Below are 18684 nucleotides of genomic sequence, written 5' to 3'. Positions count from 1 at the left end.
CACAACAGATGAAAGATGGATTGGCACTGCTTCATTTAAGGACATTTGTACTCAACTGATTGTGAAAGGAAGTACAAGTTAGCCCCCAAGCTCACTAAAAGAGCTGTCCAACTGCCAGCATTTTCAAAAACGAAGGTAAGCACTGCAGTTCGTGTGTTGAGTCATACAGTAGCAACAGACATTGAGGCACTTGTTACTTGTGGCACCATATCATCGTCTGCTACTACTACTGCAGATTTTTGCCAAAAAGTAAACGATATTTGACATATTTAACGCATATAGTGTTAAAGAGCCTGTATCCTTAAGGAATTGCATTACAAGAGCCTCAAGACATTTGGAAATATTAAAGACAATGAAGCCATGGATACAGTCATGGAAATTTGTAGATGTTGATGGGAAAGATTTTTCCATCTAGGATTAAGTGTGTTAAAGGACTTCTGGGTAATATAAGCGCTTTGAACATGTTTGTTGATGATGTTTTGGATGGAACCAAGTTATACTTATTAACACGCAAAATTAATCAAGAACCACTGGAAAACGTTTTATCAGTGATAAGGCATAAAGGTGGTTTTTGTAGCAACCCATCACCACGACAGTTTTGTGCTGCATTCAATAATTGTGCTTTAAGCAAATTAATGAACACACACAGTGTAGCTACCTCCAATGGTGAGGGGATCAACTGGGGTCAGACAGTAGTGGATATGAAAGCAGCGCCCAAATTACTTGTTTCACCACTGTTGGACATCAGTGACAGGAGTTCAGTGATCAGACTACCAAATGTGGAAGTCCAAACAGACCTCGGAGAGGCAAACAGCATGAGATACGTGTCTGGTTATGTATTAAAGAAACTGCTTACAATTCATGACTGATATAAATGTAGACCAGTACGTGTAGATGGCAGCCAAGACTTAGATGCAAATGACAAAGTTTATTGTTATTTTAAAAGTTATGAAGGCAACTTTGGAAGCCTATTTATTTGTACAGAAGATGTCAAAGAATTTTTAACTCATTGTGAGACTAAGATGACTTCTACTTTTGATGAATATGCTCTCATAAGCAATTGTGGTGCTTTCTTTGTGCATATGTTGATGGACATCCCCAATTTTCCACCTGGGTGCTGTGCTGAAACCAAGATGCTGTTAATAAGACTGTTTGTGAAAGTGAGGCTCTTTTACACTATTAGATTCAGGAATCAAGTCTTAGTCTGTAGGAGCAAGAGAAGAAATAAAAAAAGTGATGAAGCTGGCTCATTTGGGTTGCTCAAGTGATAGGACTGACACATTCATTTAATTTTATTTTCAGTAAATGTATCAATGGGATATAATAAAGTTTTAAAACAGTCTTATTCAGAAAACCTGATACCACAAAGAATAAGATGGAAATTGTATTTTTGGAAGCAGGCTTTCTGCAAAACAGCACGTAATGAAAAGTGATATGTCGCTTCATTTTTCACAAGGAAGAGCATCTATATGCTTAACATGTGGGATATACAGTGTTTATTCTCTTACTTTCAGTGGAATAACTGCGATTGTATTCTGCTTCTTAATTATTTCTTCAAGAATATGTTGCAGCTTATGTCACTTCATTCAATAGTTTGTGCTGTGTTTACTTATATTTCACGATCATTTATGTCTCTCGTTGTTCTCCTAGCACTTGTGACGCAAAAATACACTATTTTTTTAAAATTACGTCTAAAACGAATTAAAAACAAACATTATTTTTACGTCGCATCTGCCGTCAGAGGAAGGCGAGCTTTCTGGCCGCTAGGGGCACTACTGTCACTTGAACTGTCAAATGGTAACAACTTTCACAGCAGTGAGTGTCGCGACTATATATATTAGACTGTGGACGTTTCCTTGACTGTGCACTCGACTGGACATTTTGTCACTGATTTTCGTTCGTTATTGTTTATTGTCTTATCACAATCTTCGAATCTTCGTCTAGTGCTGTGAATTTATTTGATAGCGGTATCGCCGGAAGTGTATTTTATTTTTTTTATTTATTTATTTATTTATTTTTTTTTTTTTTTTTGCGCGCGCGTCGCGTATTTTGTGCAGAACGACATTTAACATCAACACTGCCTTGTGCTGGACGCTGATCTCTCTTCTCGCTCTCTCTCTTTGTATTTAGTTTGAAGTTCTTCATATTTCGCATATATAGTCATTAAATCACCCAGTAAGCACACTTATTTTTTCTTTTGATTTTATCGTGTCCATGACCTCGTTTTTCGTGACACTCGCAACGCACTGACGGCATGTCCAGTCATGTTCGTCTTTTATATATTTTAGATTCACTTTAACACATTTATCGTGATACCACGACCTGCACTCGATGTATAGCATACCTCTCTTTACCTTATTTCGCAGATTTTACACACACCACTATCATATTCTAACCCCTAAGCGGTCGCCTGGTGTGTTCAGAACACCCCCGTCATCCTTATCGATGGATTATTACATAATGGGTAGGAGTATAAAGTCATGTTCTTTGGTACCTTTCTAGGACGTAATATGAAAGCTTTGATTAACAATGGAATCTACACTAGAAGCGCAAGTTCCAAGAAAACAAGCAACAATGTGCCTTGGGGTGTTGTCAGCATCCCACGTGACTCTTTATGTTCCAGTGCTGCGAGAAAGCGCACAGTTGTGTTCGGTAGCAACTGCTTGCATACTGTCGCTGTGTGCAGTTAAAACAACCATGGATCGTTACGAAACAGAACAAGAAAGAGTGCGAATGCTTCTGGAAGAGGTCTTACACGAAACTTTTGAAGGAGGAGAAGAGGAGGAAACAGACAGTTGTGAAGTTCTCTCTCACCACAGTGACACGGAAAACAGAGGATGACAACCGGGAACGGGATCCGCAAGTAAGTGCAGCGGATAATGAAAAAAACATGATTTTTTTTATTGGAAAGGATAATGTTACAAAATGGATGGAAAAGTTGTTCTACTCACAACATAAGAACTAGAAGAGTAGACTTCTTTATTCATCTCCCTGGTGTGAAAGCTATCACAAAATCCGCGACAACTGCTGTGGACGGTTTTTCGATATTTATAAATTACATAATAATTAGAACGATTACATCGTGCACAAATATTTACATACAACACATGGCATCAAATTTCACAAGAGACCGTGATGCCAAACCAACAAATGAGGAAGAAATCAAATTTCTTCTGTGTCTGTCGATATTGGCTGGGTATTACAGGGCATGACACCAAAATCTGGAAGACTTATGGGGACATAAATGGTTTTGGAATTGCAATATTTCATGCAACAATGAGTTTACAGGGCTTTCGTTTCTTTTTGCATTGTTTGAGATTCGATGATATTCGAGACAGACCACAGCGTAGAGAACATGATCGCTTAGCTGCATTCAGAGAAGTGTTTGAATTATTCATGTCAAACTGTGTCAGTAATTATATTGTGTCTGAATATACGACAGTGCATGAACCACTGGTTGCATTTAGAGGCAAATGCAGTTTCCGACAGTATATACCAAGCACGCCTCTGAAATATGCTTTGAAAATTTCACCTTATGTGACGCAAGAACATGGTATACTTTGGGGATGGAAATCTATGTTGGGAAAATAGCCAGAGGATGCCTTTGTACTGTCAAACTCGCCTAAGGAGATAGTAAATAGACTTGTATGGCCAATCGAAGGTACAGGACGCAATATGACACTAGACACCTGGTTTTGTTCCATACCACTGGCTGAAGAGCTCCTGAAAAAGAACCTTACAGTAGTAGGAACTCTTAAAAAAAATAAGGGGGAGCTCCCTCCAGTATTTGTTTGCAAGATAGGTCATGAACTTAGATTAGATTTGGATTCAGAAAGGATATTACCATAGTTTCATATGTGCCAAAGAAGGGCAAAAACGTTATTCTCCTTTCATCTTTGCATCATGACGGTGCCATTGACTAATACTGTGGAGGAAAAGAAACCAAACACTATAACAATGTATAATAAGACCAAAACAAGTGTGGATACAATGGATGAAATGTGCGCTACTTATTCAGCCTCAAGAAAAACTAGACACTGGCCACTTGCCCTATTTTTCGAAATTATTGACATTGCTTGCATTAACGCCTTCATCATATACGCAAATAATAAGAATGAAAGGATTTCCCGAAGAATGTTTTTATGTGATGTCAGAAGATCATTAGTAAATCCCATAGTGTACAAGAGAGCAGCTACTCACTCCCTTCTAAACAAGTTACGGTAGACAGAAAGTAGCTGAAACGGCGGGAATTGAAGACAGCAACAATGCACCACCTTCTGAACAAAGAATACTGAATCCTAGGCGCTGCACAGTTTGTCTCAACGAACTCGTTGGTTTGTCTTCGAAGTAAAGATATAAAAGTTAAATTGCACTGTACTCCATGACTGTACTCGATGTTTGAAAGTTATGTGTGTAAAGCACATGAGAAACCTGTGTGAAAAGTGTTACGATAACGCATCCCTTGCAGCCAGTCATAGTGACTGATTTCATAAAATGTTTGTATGAGTTCCCTGAACAAATGTTTAATTACATGTATAATGTCTTATACCTGTAATACAGTATGAAGAATAACAGAAATAAATAATTAAACAAAATATTGTAAGTAAATAGGAATTATTGAATATGTTTCAAATAACCCAATTTAATACTAAAGTAATATTAAATAAAACGATAATGTACCGGGAGGTAACATTCTAAATGACCATTTGTGAAGTAAACATATTCATATCAGTGATGTGCTGCACAACATAGCAACACCCCGAGCGACTATTAACGTAACGAAAAGCCGCGCGACCGCGTAAGGGTTAAGGAAGCTGAGACATCGTTACAGAACAAAGTTTCATTCTGCGCCATCTTGGACAGCTTATAAAATATATAAATAAATTATTGAAGATGCTAATCGTTGTACTCTCATCAATAATTAAGGATATTGTTGATCTTGTCTTAACACGTTTCAATCACTGTTTTTCATTTCTTATGCAGTGTGATTAATAATGTTAGTAAGCACATTTCCAGAATGTAAAAATGTGGTCCATGTCAACTCCGTGTCATTCTTGAAGGACTGTGGCTTTAAAAGCAATGTGAAGTATGTTTGGTGTCACCTGTTCATCTTGAAATGCCCTAATGTGAGCATTTTCCAAAGTCCTCCCCGTAACAGAATGTAGCATTTCAACAGCAGTTTGATAAATGAAACTTCCTTTATATTTAGATTTTTATTTCTGAAAAAAAAATCTCTTCGTTTCGTGAATGACCTGGAGATGACAGATAATGTAGGCCGAGGTTATGCAATGTTCAGGGCTTATTTTTCTTTCAGCACCCAGATTTCCTACTTCTTCACAAAACTTTTGCAGCAGCCAAGTTTGTTCGAAATTATTAACCAGTCAGTTTTCTCACAAAATACGGTCTGTTGAGCCAAAGTCCAAAATTCTGGATAACTGTTTGACTTGTTATTGTACACAGGTCATTCACTCTATTTTCACACATTTAGTGTGCAGGTTTATATTTTCAGTTTCACCATCCACTGACTTTTTCACTCGCTCGAGAATTATTCGTAAATTTTACACTTTTAGACAAAGGAGAACAAGTAAATTTGTTATTCTGCTGCTCATCTTACCTTAACCTCTTGGCTAACTTGCAACAAAACTCAGGACACACTGTACAGACATGCATACAACCAAGAAGGGAACAAACAGTACGTGAATAAGTATGCCATGTCCTATGCATTGGCTGTCATACATAACAAGAGTAGATCCCCTGACTAGCTACCAGCGAATTCAACTATCAAGTGGTTGCCTGCTGTTTCAAAATGTTCGAAATGGTTGGGAGGGAGGGAGGGGGGAGAGAGAGAGAGAGAGAGAGAGAGAGAGAGAGAGAGATCCGTTCAGCTGGAGAATGGCGAAGCATTGGCTGTGGTGTGGTCTTTCCGTAACTTTTTTTACCTTTTAGCTGGGTGTCAAACAATAGTATATAGTGCACTAACTCTCTTGGTGAAAGTAGACTTTTACACAACAGGCTCACAAGCTGGGCCTTATTCCTAAGAGAATTTGATTTCACATTGCAGTATGTCCAAGGTGTAGACAATTTATCATATGCCTTACCGAGACTACCATCAGAATTGCAATCTGATCCCAATGTACAAAGAAAGGATACTTTTGCAATTTATTTTTTTTGAAGGTAAATATTTATGAAAAGAACATCAGATATCTTTTTCATGATTATGTGTAGCACAAAATATTGAGCAAAACCCAATTTAAATTAAAATAAGTTGGGAAGTGGACGCAGACCTGTTATAAATGATAAGTTATTACGGATTCCAGAGGAACATCTTACTATATTAATGTGGTATTTACATCTAGTTTACATGGATTTTGGACCAAAGAAATGCATCCTACATATTATGAGGAAGTAAAATTACACAAATTTATCACACGTTAAGAAGATACTTCATTCCTGCCGAGTTTGCCAAGAGGTTAAAATTCATACAACGAAGACGAACATATTAATGTATCCCATTATTCCTGTGGCTTTATGGCATTTGGTGGCCATAGACTTTTAGTCACCTGCCTAGAGAGAGGGGAGATTTGGCATACATCTTCATCATCTTTGAATGTTGGTCTACAGTAATGACATTGTATCCTTTGCAATGAACAACTGCACTTAGCATAATTTCCAAACTGAGACACTTTAAGAATGTAGCTAAGCTAAAGAGTTCATTATCAGACATTTGCATTAAGTTTACTGCTAAGCAATTCCAGTAATTTGTGGCTTGGGAAGGCGTGAGCCACTTATTAATTTCAACCCTTTGTGAAAAGGCTCAGCTGGTGATGAATGAATTTCAACCCTTTGTGAAAAGGTTGAGCTGGTGATGAATGAATTTCCATATTCTGTAATGTAGATTTCAGAGATAAAAGTAACAGAAGCAAATTTAAGGGGCATACATACTTAAACAGATTGATTGTCTGGCAGAGGATGAGGTGTCCATGTCGGGAGTATTAAAGACGCGTTAATTCTGAGAGGAGGAGGAGGAGGAGGAGGAGAAAGAGGTGGGAAATAGGGAATTCCAGTATTGTATAAGGTTAGTGATATCTATGTTAAGGATCACAGGAGAAGCATAGATGCGATAAACTAATAAAAAGTTCTATCACTTATATGAAGGACCTTTTGTAAAAATTAGAATGCCTCATCTGAAAATGGCAGTATTAGCTGATCTGGCAATGGAGAGAGAAAAAGGCAGATGTATTATACAGGACTTAAGGGGGGGGGGGGGGGGTGGTAGGACATTAAACGGGCCGACTTGGAGCAGGAGAGGCACTACAGGACATTTTAATTTCCACTGTCTATACTTTTACAAGTAAATTCATAAAACTTTGTCAGCATGAGCAGGAAGGATTCAGAATTCACACTCGTAGCAGTGGAAGTTCAAAAACATAACAAAATAATTTTTTTACATGTGAAGTTTCATCATTTTTTCACTTACTATTGGCTGCATTTTTTGCTATAGGTACACTTTTCTTCGTAAGTAAGAGAGACTGTTCGATGAATTTTGCACAGCATACAAACCATACTTACAGGTGTCTGAAACTCTACAATCTATTTAATTTATGAAAAAAATGAATGAGCTGTTACATTTTAAACTTTATGTTTAGAAAAAAATCAAATGTTGTAGTTAATTATCTCAATTTTTACCACAGTATTTAATAGATTTGGAAAATACTAGAGTTTCAAACACCTGTAAGTATGGTTTGTATGGTGTACAAAATTCATCAAAGAATCTCTCTTACTTGTGAAGAAAAATGTACCTATAGCAGCAAATGCAGCCAACAGTAAGTGAACAAAATGATGAAATTTCATATCTAAAAAAAAAAATAATAATATTTTGTTATGTTTTTGCACTTCCACTGCTATGTGTGTGAATCCTGAATCCTTCCTGGTCATGCTGACAAAGTTTTATGAATTTATTTGTAAAAGTATAGATAGTAGAAAATAAAATGTCCTGTGGTGCCTCTCCTGCTCCAAGTCGGCCTGTTTGGCGTCCTACCCCCCTTAAGCCCTTTTTCCAGAAATTAGATGACACAGGAGATTTGGCTGGTGGAAGTAGGGTAACTGAACCTTTCATAGTGGGCAATGGTGGACAAGGTGTTATGGCATTGAATTTCGAGTCTACAGACCTGTGAGCCAGAGCTGAGGGGCTGCATGTGGCAGAATGAGTTGAAAGGTCTGGTAATGGTGTGTAAGTGAAGCTCTGGTCAGTCTCTATGATAGCATGCTACTAGCATTATTTCACAAGTGGGAAACAAGTGAGTATGTTCTAAGCATTTGTCCAAGAAATGTGTGAGTAAGAGGTGAATTTGAAAAGAATTTTGAGAGTACCAACTCAGTATCTACATCTACACTCTGCAAATCATCGTCAGATGCAAGGGAAAGGGTGCATCCCATTGTACCAGTTGATATAGTTTCTCCCTGTTCCGTTCATGTATGGTGTGTGGGAAGAATGAATGGTTTTGTGCGTTCTGTAAACTCACAATCTCTATGGGAGCGATACATAGGGGGGGGGGGGGGGTTGTACATTTATATAGTAATCATTTAAAGCCAGTTCTTGATACTTTGTTAATAGACTTTCTTGGAATAGTTTACATCTATCTTCAAGCATCTTCCAGTACAGTTCCTTTAACATCTCTGTGACATGCTCCCACGGGTCAAACAAACCTGTGATCATTCGTGGTGCCCTTCTCTGTATTTGTTAAATATCCCTTGTTAGTCCTATTTGGTATAGGTCCCACACACATGAGCAATATTCCAGAACCAGTCACACAAGTGATTTGTAAGCAATCTCCTTTATAGAGTGATTGCACTTCCCCGGTGTTCTACCAGTAACCCAAAGTCTACTACCAGCTTTACCCATGACTGAACCTATGTGATCATTCCATTTGATATCCCTTCAAAGCATTACACCCAGGTATTTGTATGAGATGGCCAATTCCAACAGTGAGTAATTGATATTATAGTATCCTATGACTATGTCTTTTTCATTACATTTCTGAGCATTTACAGCAAGTTGGCAGTCTCTGCATCACTTTGAAATCTTGTCAAGACCTGACTGAATACTTATGCAGCAGTGAGTGTAATTGTGCATGAAGTAAAGAGAACAAAGTTTCCCCCCCACAACTGATGTCTCCTATTCTTGTTTAGCACTGGAAGGTAAGAAGGGTATTTATGGGGATGATCTTGAGTCTTGTGGTTTGGAGAGACCACAAGATTAATATTACATCAACAATCCTCTACGACAGCCACATTTGATATCACATTACAAAGTTCCCGAGTGCAACTCTAACTTTTTGGTGTTAAACAATATAGCAAAATGATGAAACTCTAAAGTACTACAATAATTAGATGTATATGATTGTGGCATAATATGTTTCTTCTATTTTTCCAAGAAGTTTAAAATGTTTGGGATGGACTTCTATAGTTTTCTAGGGTAAGGTAGCTCTAAGCAAAGTAAGTATGTTAAGATTTAAATGCTGATAATTTCATGTAAAGTGGGATCTAATGTTATTACAAATGTACTAAATGGATTAAACAAGGTTACTTTGCTTAAAAAAATTACGGGAATACTGATAATGCATTGAGGATCTGGTAATTTTTGCAGAGCCTACACCTAGACTACTATTTTTTTTATAATGATGGCTCAATGGATGTTAGGCATCCACTGTTATTTAAACTGGTGTAATTACATATTGTATTTGTGTGCATAGCAAACTGTACTGGACAGAGTATCTAACAGCTTTAGAACAGGGGGTAGTAACAGCTGAGTAGCTTTCAGACTCAGAGTGCAGTTGTAAGGTCGTTTATAGTTGTAGTGGTGGGAATATATTGGTTAGAACAAAAGTTTGGCACCACAAAAGTACAAGGGACAATACCATTATAAGGGTATCCTAGCTTGTACTAAGTAGATGCAACCTAAGAGAACAGGCAGGTTAGTAGTATTAGTCATTGCAAAATAGTCATGGGAAGATATTGGTAATTGGATTGATGACATGTGAGACATCTAACCTCTTTAACGAGAATAAATTGGAAGTCAGACACTAATTATAGTGTAATAACCACAGCCATATGCACTATGTGATCAAAAGTATTTGGGCACACCCAAAAACATACATTCTTCATATCAGGTATATTGTGCTGCCACCTACTGCCAGGTACTCCATATCAGCAACCTCAATAGTTATTATACATCGTGAGAGAGCATAATAGGGTGCTCCGCGGAACTCACGGACTTCGCATGTGGTCAGGTGATTGGGTGTCACTTGTGTCATATGTCTGTATGTGAGATTTCCACACCCTAAACATCCCTATGTTCATTGATTCCAATGTGATAGTGAAGTGGTAATGTGAAGGGACATGTACAGCATAAAAGCATACAGGCCGACCTCTTCTGTTGACTGACAAGAGACCACCGACAGTTGAAGACGCTGACAGTTGAAGAGGGTCGTAATGTGTACTAGGGAAACATCTATCCAGACCACCACACAAGAATTCCAAACTGCATCACGATCCACTGCAAGTACTATGACAGTCAGGCGGGAGATCAGAAAACTTTGATTTCATGGTTGAGGATTGGGTTGGTCGAGGATTGGGTTTTTCGAGGATTGGGTTGTTCGAGGATTGGGTTGTTCGAGGATTGGGTTGTTCGAGGATTGGGTTGTTCGAGGGAGGAGACCAGACAGCGATGTCATCAGTCTCATCGGATTAGGTAAGGAAGGGGAAGGAAGTCTGCCATGCCCTTCCAAAGGAACCATCCCGGCATTTGCCTGGAGCAATTTAGGGAAACCGCTTTAGACAAATGCCGGGATGGTTCCTTTGAAATGGTACAGCTGACTTCCTTTCCTAATCTGATGAGACCGATGACCTCGAGTTTGGTCTCCTCCCCCAAATCAACCCAACCCTTTATGATCGAGCGGCTGCTCATAAGCCATAGATCATGCCAGTAAATGCCAAACAATGCCTCGCTTAATGAGTGAGTGTGAACACTGGATGATTGAACAGTGGAAAAACGTGTGGAGCGAAGACGAATCACGGAACACAATGTGGCGATCTGACGGGAGGGTGTGGTACGGCGAATGCCTGGTGAACGTCACCTGCCAGCGTGTGTAGTGCCAACAGTAAAATTCAGAGGTGGCGGTGGTATGGTGTGGTCGTGTTTTTCATGGAGGGGGCTTGCAACCCTCGTTGTTTTGCGTGGCACTATCACAGCACAGGCCTACACTGATGTATTAAGCACCTTCTTGCTTCCCACTGCTTAAGAGCAATTCAGGGATGGCAACTGCATCTTTCAACACAATCCAGCACCTGTTCAGAAAGCACAGCCTGTGGCAGAGTGGTTACATGACAATAACATCCCTGTAATGGACTGGCCTGCACAGAGTCCTGACCTGAATCCTATAGAACACCTTCAGGATGTTTTGGAATGCCGACTTTGTGCCAGGCCTCACTGACCAACATTGACACCTCTCCTCAATGCAGCACTTCACAAGAACATCAACCTGACATCAAGGAGCAATGGCGGCACTTTTGGAATGATTCTGGAATTAAAACATGGGTGCTTCAACAACAATCTCATCAGTGGCATCACTCCGATTCACCACCACCAAAGAAATTCAAACAAACACAGTTGGCAGGAAAGGTTATGGAGACTGTATTTTGGGATCAGAAAGGGGTACTCCTCATCGATTTCATGTAATGTGGGACGACAATAAACTCAGACACATATTGTGAAACACTGACTGAACTTCAGCGAGCAATCCAGAATCGCTGGAGAGGATGACTGACAGAGGGAGTAATGATTCTTCATGACAATGTTCGATCCCACGTTGCTTGTTAAACGCAGGAGCTTTTGAAGAAAATTGGGTGGACTGTCATTCCCCATCCCCTGTACAGCCTGGACTTAACTGCTGGGGGCTATCACCTCTTCCCCAAGCTAGAGGAACACTTAGTTCAGTTATTTCATGTTCCGTAGATAGTTTTCACGATTATTTTATCGATATGATGTGGCACAAGTCAGATTACAAGATTACATGAATAGTGCTAATATTAATATTACTGAAACTTAGTTCTACACATGCAACTACATCTAGAGGTCCATTTTTTTTTTGTTTCCCCTTACCAGTTCTGAAACGGTAAGTTACCCCAGAAAACTATTCCATAAGACATTATTGAGTGGAAATATGCAAAGTACGTTAGGAGGCTGATCTGCTTATTACCAAGACTAGTGATTATACGAAGAGTGAAAGAAGCTGAACTTAATTGTTTGAGAAGCTCAGAAATATGCTTCTTCCAGTTCAAGTTGTCATCAGTATGAACACCCAAACCACCCTTAGGTGGCAAACACTTCAAGAGCGACGAGCAGAGGTCACACATTTCCTCAACAGGTTGGCGGGAGACTACTTCGACTTTGGAATACAAAAGCTGGAGCTCCATCACCAAAAGCATGTAGACAAAAATGGAGACTATGTTGAAAAATAGACAAAAGTGTAAGCTTTTCAACGACATATATATTAATAACAATAAACAATGTTTTCTATTTGTAAAAAAATACGGGGATCTTACTTTTGGTACAACCTTCATAATTGAATAATCTCGCTCAGCAACCCATGGGATTTGTCAGAATTAATTAGCTGTGTATTTTAATACTATTCTGTGTCCTTTTATTTTTGAGATGCTCTGGGGATGTCATGCGGTGACACAAGACTGCCCCACAACGTGCTTACGTATGTTTCTCCAGGTCTGCAGTGCCATGTGCCATGCCCTGGAGTTCATCCTGTATGAAGTTCCATGGCACTGGGCTTCCAAAGAATTAAGAGTTACTCTGAGATGAGCCACAGAAGAAGTGAGAGCTGTTAATCAGAATAATAGGAAGCATGTAATCCGACAACTGTAAAAGGCTGTGTTAAATCTGGCTACCCGATTAATAAATCCGTTGCCGATGAGAAATCTATTCCTCTATATTTATTCCAATAGTAACTGATTAGCAAGAGAGAAGATCGATTTCTGGGTGAGGTTTCAACCAACAAATTTCAGTCCCACTGTCAAGAAAGCCTACGGGTACCACTGCAGCCTTCACTGGGGAGTTTTACTGATAGCCATTTGAGCAGGACTCACAATCAGCCTTCACACCTTCACTCCCACCAGTACCTCTGCCCTAGGCCGCTCACCACTAGTGAGGGTGGATTGTGAGTCACGCTTGGGTAGCTCAAATGATAGAGCATTTGCCCCAAAAGGCAATTGTAGCAGGGTTCAGTGCATGGTTTTAGTCTGCCAGGATGTTTCAGATTACTGTACACAGACTGCTGCAAAGTGAAAATTCATTCAGGACTTAATACTTCCAATAAATGCTTCTTCAGAACAAATAAGACAAATGATTACATTGGTGCTTAGTATGACAATGTATGCTGTTTTTTCCCCATGCAATTCATGCACACACAACCTCCACACAAGAATACAGAGTTACCAAATACTTTAAACTGATTTTAGCACAATAATTTCACCAAACAAACTATTAAAAGAGGAAATAAACCCTTAAGAATCCAAGTACTTGTTGCACATTTGAAATAAGTAACTGCTTAATGTTTCATTTTTAATTATTTTACCTACCATACATAAAATATTACAGAATCTACAACAATCTGTGGTGCATATTCTTTTCAAGAAAATGATTTGCCTCCTAAACAACCTCCAAGCCTATATTATCTGGGTGTAGAAATACATTTTATATTCAGTGTATCTGAAGACAGACCCAAGGTAGTGAAGGACGGTATGAATTAATTACACACTTGTCTAACCCATATCAACTTCTCTGTCCCTAATGATATATATATATATATATATATATATATCTCTCTCTCTCTCTCTCTCACACACACACACACACACACACTCACTCACTCACTCACTCTACAGTCTCTCACTGGCCATTAGTATCTTCTTTTTCTTTGGCTGCTACTGCTGTTTTCTTCATCCATCCCTATTTCTCATTCCCTGCCACTTTTTCTGTCACACAATCACTGTCTCCTCTCTTTTCCACCATCTGTTTCTCTGCTGCTCTTTCAGCACAAAAAAGAGTAAATATGGTCCCATGTCAAAATTTTTGGTGAGGAAGGCTGAATGAGGCAGCTGCTGGTTTGCCACTTTTCTGTCAGAGTCTTCGAACAAGTAACATAGTCACCTCTTTTGTGCTCCAATAGGAGCACTTTTCCACTGGTTCCTTTCTACATTGGGTGCATTGCTTAAGCTCATGTGAAATGAATTCTATAGGTCAGTAAGTTTTGACAGTTTTTTTTTTACACACTTCGACACATTTATATATTTTGACACACAAATAGCAAGTAAGTGGGCCTATGCATAAAAAAAATAATAGAAAATTGTTTACTTTACATTTTTTCTGGGCCCTTTGCTCATCATTTGTAGATCAATGAAAATTTCCAGCTTACGATTTGGATCTCCAAAGATTAAAATAATTATTAGAAATGTTTTATTGAATTTGTAGTCTTTACCAGTTTTCTGTAATTTTTAGCAGTCATTTCAAGCTCTTTTTTGTCCATTTTTTGTCACTGCAGTACCTCTTTGGGCAGTTTGTATCTGCGTGAAGTTTCCATTATACAGAGACATCAAATCCTATTGTTTCATTCGTGGGGAAAAAAGAAAAAGGCTGACTAAGAACACAGTTTGATGACCTCAGAACACTTGTGATGACCATAGAATGCTTGTCATATGTTCACCACATCTGTTAAAACTGCATTTACATCTCAGACCAGATGATAAATACATGTTTTAGGTGCAGGATCTCTGTAATGAATAATGATATTAAAAAAAAGTTTCAAGTTTCTCTGAGACCATCATCTTAACAATAAATGGTAAACATTTTGATGATTTGCCATGAATAGAAATTATAGAAGTGGGCATCTCTCAAATTGATACTTTTGATGTCCAAAAAAAACTTTTTTTTTTTTTTGTATCTTGATAACTGATACAGATATTCAGAAACAGGAAAATTTAACTTCTAAATGAGTATCTAAAGACTGTACAGTTAGTAAGTAGTTTGGCTGGTTGGTTAAAGTGACCAAACTACTAGGTCATAGGTCATCAGTTCCCTTGTTCTCGAACAGACATGCCTATATGACTGTAGATCAGAGACAGGCAACTGTACAAAACCCAGGGGAAGAAAACCCCAAGTGAAGCTGATGTAAGGGACAATAACACGAAAGTGAGACAGATAAAGAAAGGCAAGCAAGGTGCCCCATCTAGGGAGCAGCTGGATGTCCCTAAAAGATGAGTGCAATGAGAGGAGCTTAGGGGAGCTGTGAATATGGGTAACATAATTGACAAGCTGTTGTTGATTGCTGATCCACAATGGAGGGACCCTAGCCCCATAAGTAAGATGTTAACAGGGCTAGTTTGAAAGGCTCCTGTCACAAGTCTAACCCCACAATGGTGTATCAGATCCATTATCCGCAATGCTGAGGGCAGTGCCAAACCATATGCCATAATCAAGATGCGATTGCATCAGGGATTTGTAAAGCTGCAGAAGGGTAGTGCAATCTGCACACAAGCTGGTGTCATCCAGGAAGTTTAAAAAAGGAGAGCTAGAGAGAAGTGATATTTATGTGCATATGATCAACCTCTCCCCTCAAAAATATTTCTCCCCTTCATAACTCCTCTTTGTTACCACAGATGAAGTGTCACTGATCTCATTTGTACTAAGATTGCAGTACACGAGGTGTCTTATTTGCTTCTACCACCCTGAGTGGAATGTGTAAGTCCTAGTAAGTGATCACCAACCTACAGTCTTCTACAGTTTTGTTCCCAGCACAGAAAACAGCACGTTGGTCGTACATCCATAATCTTGAGGCTGTAAGAAACTCTTAGCGAGGACCTGTTTCAGAAATGATTGGAAATTTAAACAGTTTGTTTATACGGAATGCCATTCACTTTTTATTAGCAGAACACAAGAAATTGCACAATCACATTCCACCTAGGAGTCACAAATGATTTCTATTCTTCAACAAATTAATTAACTGCATATTTCCGTAGTTAGTATCACAATATTCTCAACTATATGTCCAAACAATCAGACATTGCTAATAAAGTCTTAACTAACACCAACTGTGGCAGACAACATGTCTGTTTTCTGACACTGCCGAAGCAGCTCTCACATTTCCAAACTAGACATTGCAAACTAAGTCTTAACTGGTACTGTGTCGGACAACATGTCTGTCCTCAGAGACTGCTGAACCAGCTCTGATCTTATAGCTGAACCACTTCGCCCGCCATCCGGGTTAGGCACAATGCGAAGATCACCGAAGTGCTTTGTCTGCCTTTTTGTTTTGCAGTTGTTTATTATTTTGCTGGTTATTAATACTTTGAAATAATGGAATGATAGCACGCTATTGGGAGGTGCTTTAAATACGATGTGCAAGTAAATACATTGTTTCGCTTGTCTAATATTAATAAGAGAAGATAACCATTTTGGCGCGCAACTTCCGAACGCAGCAGCCAATTGCAGTGAAGGACCACAGTTTAGGCAGTCTCTCTCATGTACCCATACTGAAGAAACCGTCTGTCATCGGTACCTCACACCATGTTCGTCATCTTGCCACAGCTCTAAAAAGAGCTTCTTATAAGTGAATATGATGACTGCAAAGTCAGAAATATTACAACATCCATCACCTTCACTTAAGCAGGCGAGATGGGAAACCCTCATCAACCAAGAATTGAAGACCAGTCCTAAAAACGTATAAGTCTCCACCACATTGAGTAGTTGGTTGTCAAGGCGAAGTTCTGGTTTTGGGTGAATGGTACGAGGTTGACTGAAGTGCATGACGTGAGTCTTGGCAGCTGAAATTCGAAAGTCATGGGTGATTGTCCACGCCTGCGCCTTTTGTATGGTGCCTTGTAGTCTATGTTCAGCAAAACCTGCACTAGAGGAGCAGTTGTACAAGCAGAAGTCATCAGCATACAAGGGAGGTGATACTGAGGACCCCACAGCTGCTGCTGCTACAGCATTGATAGCTCCTAGAAAGACAGAAACACTCAGTACAGAGCCTTGTGCTACCCATTCTCTTGCGTATGGGGACTAATGTGGGAAGCACCAACTCGAACCCGAAACAAATTGTGTGACAGGAAGTTCTGGATGAAATTCAGAATCAGGACAGACCCTGGAGACCCTACTCATGTAAGGTAGCAAGGATACAGTGTTGCCACGTGTGCCATAAGCCTGTTGCAGGTCCAAGACGACAGCTATAAGATGCTGACAACAGGCAAAAGCTGTTCGGATGGCAGTTCCAGGTAAACCACATTATCAGTTGTGGAACAGCCTTCGCAAAAACCACCCTGGGACAGAGCCAGAAGAGCCTGCTACTCAAGGAGCCAACACAGCTGTTGGCTCAGCATGTGTTCAAGCAACTTACAGAGAGCATATGTGAGACTTATTGGGTGATAAATGACCATCTCTAGACGGCACTTACCCAGTTTCAGTACTCAGACAAAAATGCTTTCTTGCCACTGCGACGGGACCTTGCCTCACTCCAGATGCGGTTAACGATGGCAAGGATATGGTTCTGACAATCCACAGGTAGATGGTAGATCATTTGGTTGTGGATGCAGTCTGGCCCTGGGACCATACTAAGGTAGCATGGTAGGACATTGACAAAATCCCACTCACTGAATGGGGCATTATATGGCTCCTGGTGGTGTGTAGTAGAATATGATTGCTTTTGCTCCAACCGCTGTTTTAGGACACGAAAGGTATGTTGATAATTCTCAGACAATGAGACTTGAGCATAGTGCAGTGCAAAACATTTGGTGACAGCATCTGAGTCAATGTAGAAAGTGTCTTAATGTAATACTACGTACACCTGCAGGTGTCTAGTATACACAGAGACATCTGATTTTAGCCCAAACCTGCAAAAGAGAGGTACATGGTCCAGTGGTTGAAACGTACCATTCCCAGCATTCTAATTTCAATCTTTTTATTGGGTGGTGGACCTGGGCACAGAGCCGCTGAGAGGCAATGAGGTGCTCCACCAATGCGTGCCACTTATGGCATTGGAGAGTCTGCCTAAAATCTCTAATGGGCTCTGCAATTTCTGAGGACCACCAAGGTACTGAATTCTGTCAGTACAGGCCTGAGGAACATTGGATCACTAAATCAGCTGCCGAAAGAATGGCTGTAGTTGTATTCTGGACTGCCTAATCGACATCTCCATGCTGAGGGAAGCCAAGGACAACAGCAGAGGCAAAAGAATCCCACTCAGCACTGTTGACAGCCCATCTGCGTGGGCATCCAAGGGAGTGACACTGAGGGAAGGACAAGAAGATTGGGAAATGGTCACTACCAGACAGGTCATCTTGGACTCTCCAGTGGATCAGTGGAAGAAGACATGGGCTGCAAATGGAAAGGTCAATGGCTGAGAAGGTTCTGTGCACCACACTGAAGAGTGTGGGGATACCAGTATTAAAGAGGCAAAGGTCAAGTTGTGCCAGTAAGTTTTTGAGATCTCTACCATGTCCATGATAATTGTTTCACCCCACAATGGGGTATGGGCAATGAAATCAACCCAGATTAGGAAAGGTGGTGGGAGTTGAGAAACCAATGCAAACAATATGCTCAGAGACATTTCACCATCTGGAGGG

This window comes from Schistocerca serialis, chromosome 5, assembly GCF_023864345.2.
Source record: "Schistocerca serialis cubense isolate TAMUIC-IGC-003099 chromosome 5, iqSchSeri2.2, whole genome shotgun sequence".
Classification (NCBI taxonomy): Eukaryota; Metazoa; Arthropoda; class Insecta; order Orthoptera; family Acrididae; genus Schistocerca; species Schistocerca serialis.
The sequence above is the reverse complement of the archived record's forward strand: the minus strand, read 5'-3'. Positions refer to the sequence as shown.